This window comes from Leopardus geoffroyi, chromosome C3 (assembly GCF_018350155.1).
Source record: "Leopardus geoffroyi isolate Oge1 chromosome C3, O.geoffroyi_Oge1_pat1.0, whole genome shotgun sequence".
Taxonomy (NCBI): Eukaryota; Metazoa; Chordata; class Mammalia; order Carnivora; family Felidae; genus Leopardus; species Leopardus geoffroyi.
This window is the reverse complement of record NC_059338.1, coordinates 130,133,392-130,146,411: the sequence shown is the minus strand read 5'-3', so window position 1 is coordinate 130,146,411 and position 13,020 is coordinate 130,133,392. Positions and strand designations below refer to the sequence as shown.

Here is a 13,020-nt window from a genome sequence, read left to right as displayed (position 1 = left end):
ACCCCTGTTAACAAAAGAGAGATTAACAAGAGAGAAATAAACTGAAGTTTACTAACATGTATGCTTCATGTATACATGGGAGATAACCAGGGAAAAATGAATAACTTGCAAGGTGGCTTGGGATTCAGGATTAAAAACCATCTACTTAAAAAATTCATTATTATTATTATGTTTATTTTTTTCTTTCAGTTTTATTGAGATATAATTGACATATGCTATATAGATATAAGATGTATAGAGTAATGACTTGACATATATATATTTCAAAATGATTACAATATAAGTGGTGATTTGTACCATTTATACATTTGTACCATTTGTACAATGTACAAAATGGTACGATATAAATATCATCTTAATAGGGAAAGGGGAAGGAAATGTAGACCTCTTAGAGGAGAGTAAATGATTTTTAGGAAAGATGAGTGGGCCCTTAGAAGGATAGATGGGAGGGAGGGTAATTTGTGATGAAGTTTATGTGTGGTATCCACTTCTTGTCTCCTCTCCTGTGACAGGGGTCAATCTTTCCTAGATGGTAAAACTCTGGGAGAGGGCGTTCATGACAGTTTAGTTCCTATGGGAAGATGTGTCTTTAGGGCAAAGAAGGGGCGGTTCAGAAAAAGCCCTGGCGTGCATTTGCTGGTTTTCAAGTGCCTGTAGCTCAGAATAATCACTGTACCAAAGCTGCATATTTTGGGGTAGGGTGTCCTGAACTTCTACAGTCATACTTCAGGGTGGCATATTCTTTATTCCTTCAGGTACATTTCATGAGCATCGATGTCAGGCCAGCAGGCACCCACAGGACAACTATCTCATGGCTAGCTCGGACATTCACACCACAAAAGCAAAGGGACTAATGCTGCCTGAGCAGGGGAAGAGAAAATATCTGTGATGAGTTGTTCTTGATGATTCCAAGACACAGAAATAATTGTGGAGCAGAGGAACTTTTCAGGGAACTGGAGTTTCCAAAATGGAGATTGCGGTTAAGTGGGTTACATGTACAGGTAATGGTGATTGACAGTGGAGTTACTCCCATACATGAAGAAAACAGGTATTTATGTATATATGCATATGTCTATGCATATCATTTATCAAGGGAAGAGGAATCAGGATGGGGTAGAAAAGAGTTTCTGAAAGGAGAAGTTCTGGATATTTATCACAGAAAAATAGCCCAATGGGCAGGGGCGTAATGGGTGACAACTATTGGTAGAAATTAGACATCTAAAACATTTTCTGAGGTTCTAGCACTGCTCCTCTTGATGACTGTTCAGTGAGGCTTACTTTCCACCTGGTCTTGTGCATTTGGCTGGGTGAACTTGAACAACCAAAGCAAAGCGACAGATCCAGAATTTATAGGTTTGGGCTAATGTCCTCTTCAATTCCATAGAGATACCTGCTGGGGAAGTCATAGCCTGGAGTTCATGCTGGCTCACCATGATCCAGTGTGACTGAGAAAAACGGGGCTGGAGTGCATGGGGGAAAAAAGTCTTGAAGAATTTTGTACATCCTGTCATGTAGTATTGAAGGAATTTGGGAGAAATTACATGATGCCATGAAGAGGAAGAAGAGCTAAACAAGCAAACTGAAAGTAGCTTGGATATCTAAGAGGAAGAAAGGTAGTGCCTGGAGACAGCTGTGGTAAAACTTCCTCCACAATGACATTTTCTTCAGAACTACTGGGAACACAATGTAGATATTTTTAAAATAAAATTTAAGGAGGAATAAGTGAAAGTTCGAGCCATCCTGAGAAAACTTGTCCATGGGTGTGGGCTAACAGGATGGTAGTGAAAAAGCAGAGATGAAGATAAATTTTAAATGTGAAGCTCCTTTCACTTGACAATAGTATTGAAAAGCCATGGTAAAAAGTAAATTAGATGCTGACTTGTGAGCTCAGATTTGGATTAAGAAAAAATACTTTCTTAAAAAAAAAATACATGGTACCCTTTCCTGGTAATGAGGGTCTTAGAAACATTTTACAAAAAGCCCACACAGGTACTATGCGCTACTCTGAAGTAATTTTTCTGTTTCCCTCAACACTGTTCTCTCTCCTCTGGTTTGTCTTCCCACTTGTGTTCGGTCATGAAGTCAAGGATACTACTCCATTGCCTGCCATCCCAGAGCAGAATGTCAGGTCATCTGGTTCCTCTTCCCCAGATTCCACCACAGCCAGACTTGGGGCTTCCAGTCCTCGCTGTCTGCTGTTCCCACCACCAAGAACATCATCGCTTTTGTTCTGTCTACACTCCATTTTTCTTCACCTTGGTCCTTTCTCTTTCTTGCTGCTAGGTTCATCTCTGCCTAGGAACAGTTCATGGCACTCCTCTGCTCGTAACCTACAGTGGCTCCTCTGTCCACTGAAAGAAACCCAAACTCTTTGGCCAAGAATGTAAGGTCCCCCCTTTCTACACTACCCAGGGAGGGGTCCATATGGTGTTGTTCTGCATTCCCATCATAACTTAAAGAGAAATGTTCACAATGTCCAGAGCCCTTGATGTCCTGTAAATGAAGGAGGAGGAGGGTGTCCTCAAATTCCTTGCAGCAGGACCCCACTTAGGTGGCACAAGCCTTGACTTCCAGATGGAACAGTACATCTATAAAAGGAAATGTGACGGCATCTGAGGAGAACCTGGGAGAAGCTTCTGCTGGCAGCTTGTGCCATTGTTGCCGTTGAAAACGGCTCCCGTCAGTGTCCTATCACCCAGGAATCCTGGCCAGCGAGCTGGGCTGAAGTTTGCGGCTGCTACTGGAGCCAGTCCCACTGCCGGCCACTTCACTCCTGGAACCTTCACTAACCGGATCCAGGCAGCCTTCCGGGAGCCGAGACTTGGGGTGGTTAGGATCCCAGGGCTGACCACCACCCTCCCACAGAGGCGTCTTCTGGTAACCCCCCCTGCCATCACTCTGTGTAACACAAACTCTCCTCTGCGCCGTGTGGACATTGCCGCGCCTTGCAACAACAAGGGAGCTCGCTCGGTGGGTCTGACGTGGTGGACGCTGGTCCAGGAAGTTCTGCACGTGCGTGACGCCATTTCCCGTGAACACCCATGGGAGGTCACGCCTGATCTCTGCTTCCACAGAGAACCTGAAGAGGTTGAAAAGGAAAAGGCTGTGACCAAGGAGGCATTTCAGGGTGGATGGACTGCTCCCTCCAGCTCCAGTGAGGTCACCGCTACTCAACCTGAAGTCGCAGACTGGTCTGCAGGCGCAGCAGGTGCCCTCTGTGCCTGTTCAGCAGTTCCCTCCTGGAGCCTGGCGCTCTCAGCCTGCCGTGCGGACCGGTGTGCAGCTCCCACTGTTCCGGGCACTGAGTTGGTAGGAACAACCCCGGAGTGGTCTTAAGCTGCCCCTCCACAAAGGCAAACAAAATGGAAATAAGGTTAACAGAAAATAAAAAAATTTCGAAAAGTTAAAAAAAAAAAAAAAAAAGTAAGGTCCTCTACTGCCCCTTGAAGAATTTAAAGACCCGTAAGAATACTTTTCAGCTGCATCTCCCACTGTCTTTCTGCACACAGGTTTAGCTCTGGCCCAAACCCACCAATTTCTATGATATACTGGCTTGAAACTTTTCCTGATTGTCACGAGGTAGAAGAGAATTCTACTTCTTCTGAATTCTCACAGGACTTTCCTCATGCCCCTTTTGTATGGCGTTAGCCCCGTTTTACATTGTCTTATAATTTGCAAGGAATGTGTTTGATCTCCACTGGACAGCATCTGAGTGGGTCTATACGCCTGTGTCTGTCATCTTTGTATCTACTTCGTTTATGTTTTGGACAGAATAATCCCTGAATAAATATTTTAGATCAATTATTTCTGGTGGGTGCAGCTGGGAATATTAGACCAAAACTAGGTTCACTGGTCCAACTCTGTGATAGAATTAAATCTAGGGTTAGTCTTGAAACTAATTTATTGTTCAGATCTTTTAAAAATCAGGCCAAATAAGGGATTGGCCTTTAGCTCTTAGGGCATCCTTGAAAGGACTGGGCTCCCTCAGGTTTTTCTCATCCAAACCTCAATTCAGAAGAGTGTCAACATCTTGACCTACTATGTCTTATCCTTCGAGTTTCCTTACAAACAATTTTACTGAGTCCTAGAAAAGAAGCCCTAAAGCTGAATGGCCGGAGATATCAGAGTATGAATTAGAATCAAAGATTTGCTATTTATTGGGTTCTGGGCTTTAGGTTGGGGCCCCTTTGGATTCCACATGTCCTTTCTGACAGTAATGCCTATTGCATATGTGATGACCATGTTTGTATATTTCCTTTTAGTTACTTTGCTTCTCTGTTAGTTCAGGAATGTAAGTGAAGAGGCAGGAGGAGGGGTTGAGGAGCACAACAGTATGATGGTCAACCAGATCTCTCAGATGAAGTTAGAACAGGTGGGAGATAAGCTCCAAATGGCTAGGACCAAGCGCTTTTCTTCAAGTGGGGAAGTAGGGTCACCCTTTCTTTGGTGTGACTCATGATGTATAGCCAATGTGCTGGCAGCTTCTGAGTGCTGGGCTCATGGCTCTGCTCATCTCTCCCCTTACTTGGTCAACTCCTCTACATTTATGGTTTCTGCTGGTTTCATCAGTGATCATACATCTATCCAGCATCTACTTTTAAAAAATATTTTTTAATGTTTTTATGTATTTTTGAGACAGAGAGAAAGCATGAGCTGGGGAGGGGCAGAGGGAGAGGGAGGCAGGATCTAAAGCAGGCTCTGCACTGACAGCAGACAGCATGAAGCAGTGCTCAACTCATGAACCATGAGATCTCAACCTGAGCCTAAGTCAGAAGCTTAACCCACTGAGCCACCCAGGTGCCCCTCTCTAGCACCTCCTTGATGCAAAGTACTGGAGCAGGTATTGCAAGGAAATAAAGAGGAGTTACAGGCTCTGCCTTCTAGAAGTTTGTAATGTAACTGGGAAAGGAGGCATGTGTCAGGTTGAAATATGCATGGGAAATGTCAATAATAAAAAACGACATTGAGCATGTGACATAATCATAAGGGGAACCCAGCTACAAAATATTGGTGGTTCAGAGGATTAAATTCACACACGCACATAAAGAAACACTGTAAACATTGACTTAAGCCACTCTTCTTTAGGACATGACCCAATTCCCAGAAGTTTTTAAGCTTCTCTGAAGAACCCAATAAATAGCAAATCTTTGATTCTAATTCATACTCTGATATCTCCAGCCATTCAGCTTTAGCACTTCTTTTCTAGGACTCAGTAAAATTGTTTGTAAGGAAACTCGAAGGATAAGACAGGTCAGTAGCAGATATTAAAAAGTCTCAGAGTTTCAAAATTTTAAAATTTTTTATTGTCCAAATGAACAGGTATCCATTCTTGTATTTTACAAATTAAACCTGGAGCATTTACTTCTGGCCAGAAAAAGATCCACACATGACTATTAATAGATGTAACAGTCTGGTGTGAAGGCCATCCACCAAGAGGTACTAATTCTCCAGCAAGAATGTCCAAGGCGTTCAGTTGACTACCGAAATTAGAAAGGATTTTTTGAATTTAAAATGACTGGTACTTATGAAGAAGTCATAAAATCTATAAAAAACTATCATTCATGCATCTTAATCAACAAACCAGGAAGCAGCAGCCGCAGCCTGAGTTCTAAAGTTGGAAGCCCTAAGGGTTTGTGGTTCGACTCTGGCTAGGATGCCTTCTGAGTATCCTAAATTACTCTCTCTGAAATAATTATCCTAATGTTACCGACTTGAGGAACATGGAGAACTGAGAAAAGTAGAGACAAAGGAAGTGTTGTAATTATTAGTGAGCCTAATTCTGACGTATTTAGAAGGAACCACAAATGTTTCACTGTTTGAAGGGAATTTGCAGACATCTGTCCTTTAGGAGCTAGGCATCCTAGTTTTGGATTGTCTAGACCTACAGTTTCACTGTGCTGAACATTTTTTTTTTTTTTTTTTTTTTTGTCTGTTTCCCTCTGTGCGATTTAAAATGTGGCCATCAGCTGAATGCACATTTCTTTCTTTTGGAGATGCCTGTTCTGACATCTGTCCCTCTAGTTTGCCTCCAACCACCACTCCCTCCCCCTGCTACTGATTTCACTTTCTTTGCTTCCCTCCCTGGCTCTTCTTCCTCCTCCCACCCCTAGGTGAGTGATCCCAAGGAAAAAGGAATCCCCTAGTTTCTTGTCTTGGGCTTCTTGATCAAGCCTCATTGATCTCTTGGTCATCCTACCTCTTCTGGGTCTCCATGGAACAACTCAGCTTTGCCTTGTCTCTCCTGATAGATACATTAGCCTAGATCACTTTTGGTGCAGCTGAGAAAATGCAATAATTCAAAGGGAGTTTTTATTTAAAATTTTTATAAGCTTTATTTATTTTTGAGAGAGAGAGAGCGCACACTCATGAGTGGGGGAGGAGCAGAGAGAGGGAGACACAGAATCTGAAGCAGCATCCAGGCTCTGAGCTGTCAGCACAGAGCCTGACACGGGGCTCGAACTCACGAACTGCGAGATCATGCCCTGAGCCGAACTTGGACGCTCAACTGACTGAGCCACCCAGGTGTCCCAAGGGAATTTTTGTTTAAAAAAATAAAAAGAGGATAAGATTTTGTTTAAAAGAAGATATTGAATTAATAGATTCTAGATTTTGATCCTGACTTAATCACAGATTTGCCTAGTTAGCATAATTTCTGGATTTTTCTTCCTGGATCCTTTTCCTTTGTGCAGGCCAGCCTGGGGTAGATGCGAGTCTCAGCTGTCTGGCTTTTTTGTGTCTTACAGATTCTGGGTGACCTTGCTGCTGAGTCCAGGAAGATTGAACTGTTCTTGATCTTGTTATGTTTTGTTTTGTTTTTGTAAAGTCGCTCACCTTGACTCTAGTTTGTGTTTCTCAAGGACTCAAGAAGTTATTTTATTAAAACAAAACAAAAAAAAACAACCCAACACTTTTCTCGATTACTATCTTAAAAACTTTTTTTTAAAATGTTTATTTATTATTTAAAGACAGAGTCAGAGTGTGAGCAAGGGAGGGGCAAAGGGAGAGGAAGACACAGAATCTGAGGCAGGCTCCAGGTTCCGAGATGTCAGCACAGAGCCCGACACGGGGCTCGAACTCACAGAGTGTGAGATCATGACCTGAGCTGAAGTCGTACACTCAACGGACTGAGCCACCTAGCTGCCCCTTGATGACTGTCTTTAATCCAGGGCTGTGGTTGGAGGCATACAAAGCAAAACAAGATAATTGCTGAAGTAGCTCAGTTTAGTGAGAAAGAGGGACAGCACCCACAAAGTTGCAGAATGGGACAAAAACTTTTGGCAGACATTTGACTTTTTTTTCTTTTCCTAACATCCAGACCTCCTTTTTATTCTTGAGGATCTGCAATAGGTTGCAATTTCATGCTAGGCAAGGCCTTCCTCCCCGTCATATAAACTATAGAAATTCCTTCATGCCTCCAGCAGGAAAGATGCAGACATGTGACCATGCTCAACCAATCTAATGCTCCTGCCTAGGATTTTGAATAGTAGTGGAAAGAGATAAAGATACAGGAACTGCTGAGAAATATTTTTAAGGTGGTGGCCTCAGTACTGAGTCCAGAACCTGCATTTGGTTCTAGCCTATTTACCAGTGTTCTCTAGACTTCTTGGTGTTGACACAAAATGAACAAACCTTTTAGAATCTCTAAAAGTAAGAGGGTTTTATTTGAGCCCAAGTGAGGACAGTTGCCAGGAAACACACTTTTCATAGGGAAAAAGGTTCTCTGGGGGAATGAACTGTTTTTAAAGGGTTATATGCTTTTTTTTTTTTTTTTTTTTTTTTTTTAACATCTTGTGAAAGCTTGAAAGATTATTGATTAACATATAGGCAAGAATCACAAGTTTTAATGTCAAGGAATGCAGGGAGTAGTAGCATTGATCAATGTTTTTATTTTATTTTATTTTATTTTATTTTATTTTATTTTATTTTATTTTTTAATTTTTTAACGTTTATTCATCTTTGAGAGACAGAGAGAAACACAGCATGAGCGGGAAAGGGGCAGAGAGAGGGAGACACAGAATCGGAAGCAGGCTCCAGGCTCCGAGCTATCAGCGCAGAGCCCGACTTGGGGCTCCAACTCACAAACTGTGAGATCGTGACCTGAGCCAAAGTTGGACGCTCAACTGACTGAGCCACCCAGGCGCCCCGCATTGATCAGTATTTTAAGGAGAAGATGGTTTTCCTTTAGACTACTCATTTACAAAGTAGGTGCATGATGTATGCTTGGTGGGCCATAAATTAGGCTTTTGGTTTAAACAAAGTTTATGTACAGTCAAGCTGACTTAGAAAAATCTAAAATTACTTCCCGTATATTTCAGGCCAATAGAGGGTTTTTTTTCTCTCATCACAAGTACTTAGTCTCTTCCAATGTAAATTTATTATCTCCTGAAATTATTTAGAATGTTTTTTTTAATGCTTAAAATAAAAAAAAAAAAAACCTTTGATACAGACATTAATAATGAGGAATGTGATGCAGACAACCAGTCCTCAGAGAAGAAAAATGAAAATTGGGAAGAGTCTGGTAAAAATTCCATTGGTATTAGTTAATCATGGACAACTTTTTAAAAAAAATTTTTTTTTTTAACGTTTATTTATTTTTGGGAAAGAGAGAGACAGAGCATGAACGGGGGAGGGGCAGGAGAGAGAGGGAGACACAGAATCGGAAGCAGGCTCCAGGCTCTGAGCCATCAGCCCAGAGCCCGACGCGGGGCTCAAACTCACAGACCGTGAGATTGTGACCTGAGCTGAAGTCGGATGCTCAACTGACTGAGCCACCCAGGCGCCCCTGGACAACTTTTAATATTGTAGGTGTCTGAGGGCAGATGACCCCAAGATGGGCCACTTTGGCATGCAAATTATGCTGAGCTGAAAATAACCAAAACCCAAAAGACTCAGGAAGGAATTTTGACCTCCCCCAACTCTCAACTACCTGAAAGAATTTAGAAGAGGAGCTGCTCCAGGAAGAGAGCTATCACCATAGATAACTGCATTATGATATGAACTAGGTATGGTGGACAGAGAGGAGCCTAGCAAGGCCTGTTTGATCAAAGTCCTCTCTCTATCCCATTGTTTCTGAATGGTCCAGCAAATATCTGTTTACCAAACATTTGCTCTTTTACACCTTCCTGTAAATTGCATTCCTTCCCTCTGAAGTGCCGGGCCCCTACCCCTATCTCTTCAGCTCAGGATGATATGTATACCTTATTTTGTCTGTCTTGTGGGTTCCCTTATGTTTGAAATTAAATTTCCCCCTGTTAATCTGTGTCATGTCAATTTAATTCTTAGTCCAGTTATAAGAATCTTGAAGGATAGAGGAAAGTTTTTTCCTCCCCAGAAATAAGAAGTGGCAAATACTAATTAAATTATTGTCCATTGTTACCTGCATTGAAGCACTCATTGAAGACAGTATTGGGGGAACCATATTACTGAGGACACAGAATGTGAAGGTGTGAGAACTCAAGAGTAGTGGTTGGAATGGGTTCTTCTAGAAAACCTAAAGAAAGAAGAATGATAAACCCAAATACACAAGTCCTCAGCTGAAGGCAGAGATTTCACTCCTTGATTTTCTATGACCCTACTTAAAAACAAAACAAAACAAAAAATCTCTTATCACCTAAAGCTGCATGGTTGAGGGAGCCCAAAACCAAATTCAAATTTATGTTGCTGAATTACATTAGTCAAAGCTACAGTTTTGTCAAGACTTTTACACAACCCTTACAAGACCTATATCTTACATCATGATCCAGCATGCACACACACATGCACACACACACCTCTCAAGACAACTGAAAAACAAATGTCATGAAATAATAGTTACCTTTATTATAAGCAAAGTATTCTTCTATTTTTATTCTATCTTAAAAATTCTGCTTATAACCAAAAAAATGGAAAAACATTGTGTTACAGAAAGAATTAAAATGAGGAAGTGTGGGAGGATGTGAAGGACTCAGAGAGATAGCTGGACTCCCAGACTTCAGAGAGACTTCCTTGTCAGTCAAAACAGCTCAGTTTCTCATGTGGTGAAGGGAGGGGACGTACTCTTACTTGAAGATGCTGCAACTCCCTCCCAGTGGGAAACCAGTTCTTCTCAGGCCTTACCCACTCACCACCATCTACCCCCCTCAACCCCACAGGTCCTTAACTCTAAACATGTAACTAGTATCAGACCTCAGCATGCCCCAAGAGCCTGATAAAACAGTTAAGTTGGGAAGGGGAGGCCTCCATAACAAAGAATTATAGGACTATTAATTTTTGCCACCAAAATATTAGAGAATGTATGTGGAAATAAATTCTTGATGGGATGCTTCCCAAACAAAGAGGAAGAAATCTAATTTTAAATCAGAGTGAGTTTGTTGAAAAGACTTGGCTTACCAGAGATTCTGGGATCAGTGTGCTAGTTTTAGCAGCTGAAAGTCATTCCAATTTTTAGCTTGATTAGTTGACCAACAAAAATGGGGCTTCAACAGCAGCTCCCATCAAATGAAACTGAGATACTAAAAATCTTTTGTAAGCAGGTACAGGAAGGAATTCAAAGAGTTAGGGATCCTTGAGTGACTTTATCATGTATAATCTTCCAACCACCAGCTAATTATGCCCCCTCAGGAAGACACAGAGGACCCTCCCTTTGCAATTCCTTGAGAAATACATTATTGAAGGGAGTCCTGGGTTATTGAAAAGCTTGTTAGTGACTGTTATCTGAAGGCCAGAATTGCTTGAAGAGCTGTTGTCATCGAAATGGGGTCTTTGATTTCAGTGGCAAGATGAAGTTGAAGAGGCCCCATCCAAATGCAAACTGAATTTACCACAGTAAACAGCAGATGGGGCATGGCAGTATATTCCATTCAAAATGGAAAAACCGGTTGTTGCCCCTTGCACCCCTACCATTAAGAAAGATAACAGCCAATATTTATTGAATATTTACACAATGTGCCAATCACTGAATCCTCATAACACCATGAGGTAGGTACTCCTATGGTCTCCATTTTACAGGGGAGCAAAATGAACCACAGAGGTTAAGAACCTTGCCCAAGATCTTGTGGCTACTAAATTATGGAGCTAGGATTCTATTTGTGGGCTGCTTGACTCCACAGTCCATACTATATAGTATCCAAATGTTTGACTTTAAAGGCAACCCATGCCCAAAGGTGGATTTGCCATGAAGCTATTCAAGATTAAGCTTCTGGGACCCTCTTCTGCATGGGCTTTTTCTGAGGCTTTGGGAGGGCCCTAGGAATGTGCTTATGTGTTTTTTGTAAAATTTGCCAAAGATATTTTAACTGCAATTCATTATGACTGCTGTGTTTTTTACTGTGACTCCTTCGTCTCACTCTCCTGTGTGTCCGGTGGTTTTGGAGGGGCTGTGAGCATTTTTAGGACCAGGCTAAGGGGAAGTTAAGTTGGGGATTCATTTTGTTTAGTGGGATATATTTCTGTGGTTTGTAGCCACTCTGCTGTATCCCATCTAGGGTGCCAAAATACATTTAGTTGTCATGTCTCTTTAGGCTTCTTCTGGCTGTAACTATTTCTCAGACATTCCTTGTTTTAGATGGCCTGATAGTTTTGAGAAATATTGGTCAGGTATTTTACAGAACGTCCCTCAGTTGGAATTTTTCTTATGGTTAGATTGGGCTTATGTATTTTTGTTTTGGAGAAAGACCACAGAGTAAGAGGCCATTGTCATTACATCATATCAATATACTTATCAACATGATTTTTCACTGTTGATGTTGATCTTGATCGCTTAGCTGAGGTAGTGTTTGCCATATGTCTCCACCATAAAGCTAGTTTCTTTTCCCTCTTTCAATACTATAGTCTTTGGAAAAAGTCCCTATGCACAGCCTATCCCTAAGGAGTGGGAAATTGTGCTCCTCCCCCTTGAAGACAGACTATACAAATTATTTGGAATTCTTCTGCACAGGACGCTGGTCTCTTCTCTCTAATTAATTAATTAATTAAATTATTTACCTCTATACATATAGACTCTTATATATTTATTTTATAGTTTGGATTGTAATCCAATACTTTTTTTTTTTTAATTTTGTGACTCAAATTGTTCCAGCTTTGGACACTGGGACTGTTTCAGTTGGCTCCTGTGTCCCTTTGGCATAAGTAAGCACTTCCTTACTCTGTGGCAGAACCAGATCCTCAAAGCTCTTATTTTCAGTCCTAGAAATGGCCATTTCTCCAAGGAGTCGTAGTTCCTTTTACAGGAGAAACCACAATTTGGAGGTTAGGTGTTCTTTGTGCTGCTGGGGTGTTATTGCTTCTACATGGCATGTTTAAAAAAATTTTTTTAATGTTTGTTTATTTTTGAGAGACAGAACATAAGCAGGGAAGGAGCAGAGAGAGAGGGAGACACAGAATGGGAAGCAGTCTCCAGGCTCTGAGCTGTCAGCACAGAGCCCAACAAGGGGCTCGAACCCACAAACCGCAAGATCATGACCTATGCTGAAGTTGGATGCTTAACCGACTGAGCTACCTAGGTGCCCCAAGATGGCGTATTTTTTAAGGGCTACAGACTAGAAGCATCATTGTCACTTGAGGACTTGTTAGAAATAGTCATAGGGGTGCCTGGGTGGCTCAGTTAGTTAAGTGTCTGACTTCGGCTCAGGTCATGATCTTGTGGTTAGTGGGTTTGAGCCCCTCGTTGGGCTCTGTGCTGACAGCTCAGAGCCTGGAGCCTGCTTTGGATTCTGTGTCTCCCTTTCTCTCTGTTCCTCTCCTGCTCATGCTCTGTCTCTCTCTGTCTCTTAAAAAGAAATAAAACATTAAAAAAGTTAAAAAAAAAAAAAAGAAATAGTCATAGACCCCAGACCCACTGAATTAATATCTACAGTTTAACAAGATTGCCAGGTGATTTATATGAGTATTTAAGTTTGAGAAGCACTGGCCAAAACTCAGCCTCACAGTCCCAACTGCAAGGGAAGCTGGAATTGTGTGCCCAGAAGAGGGGGAAAAAATGTAGCAAACATACTGTGCTGTCTCTACAATTGTCTACTCAAGTATTTGCTCAGTACTGGTGAT

General features: G+C 41.7%; 1 pseudogene; it reads left to right on the top strand.

Moving 5' to 3' along the window:
* Positions 1 to 1,989: 1,989 nt before the first annotated feature.
* On the top strand, positions 1,990 to 3,641 carry LOC123586040 (annotated as a pseudogene).
* Positions 3,642 to 13,020: the final 9,379 nt, after the last annotated feature.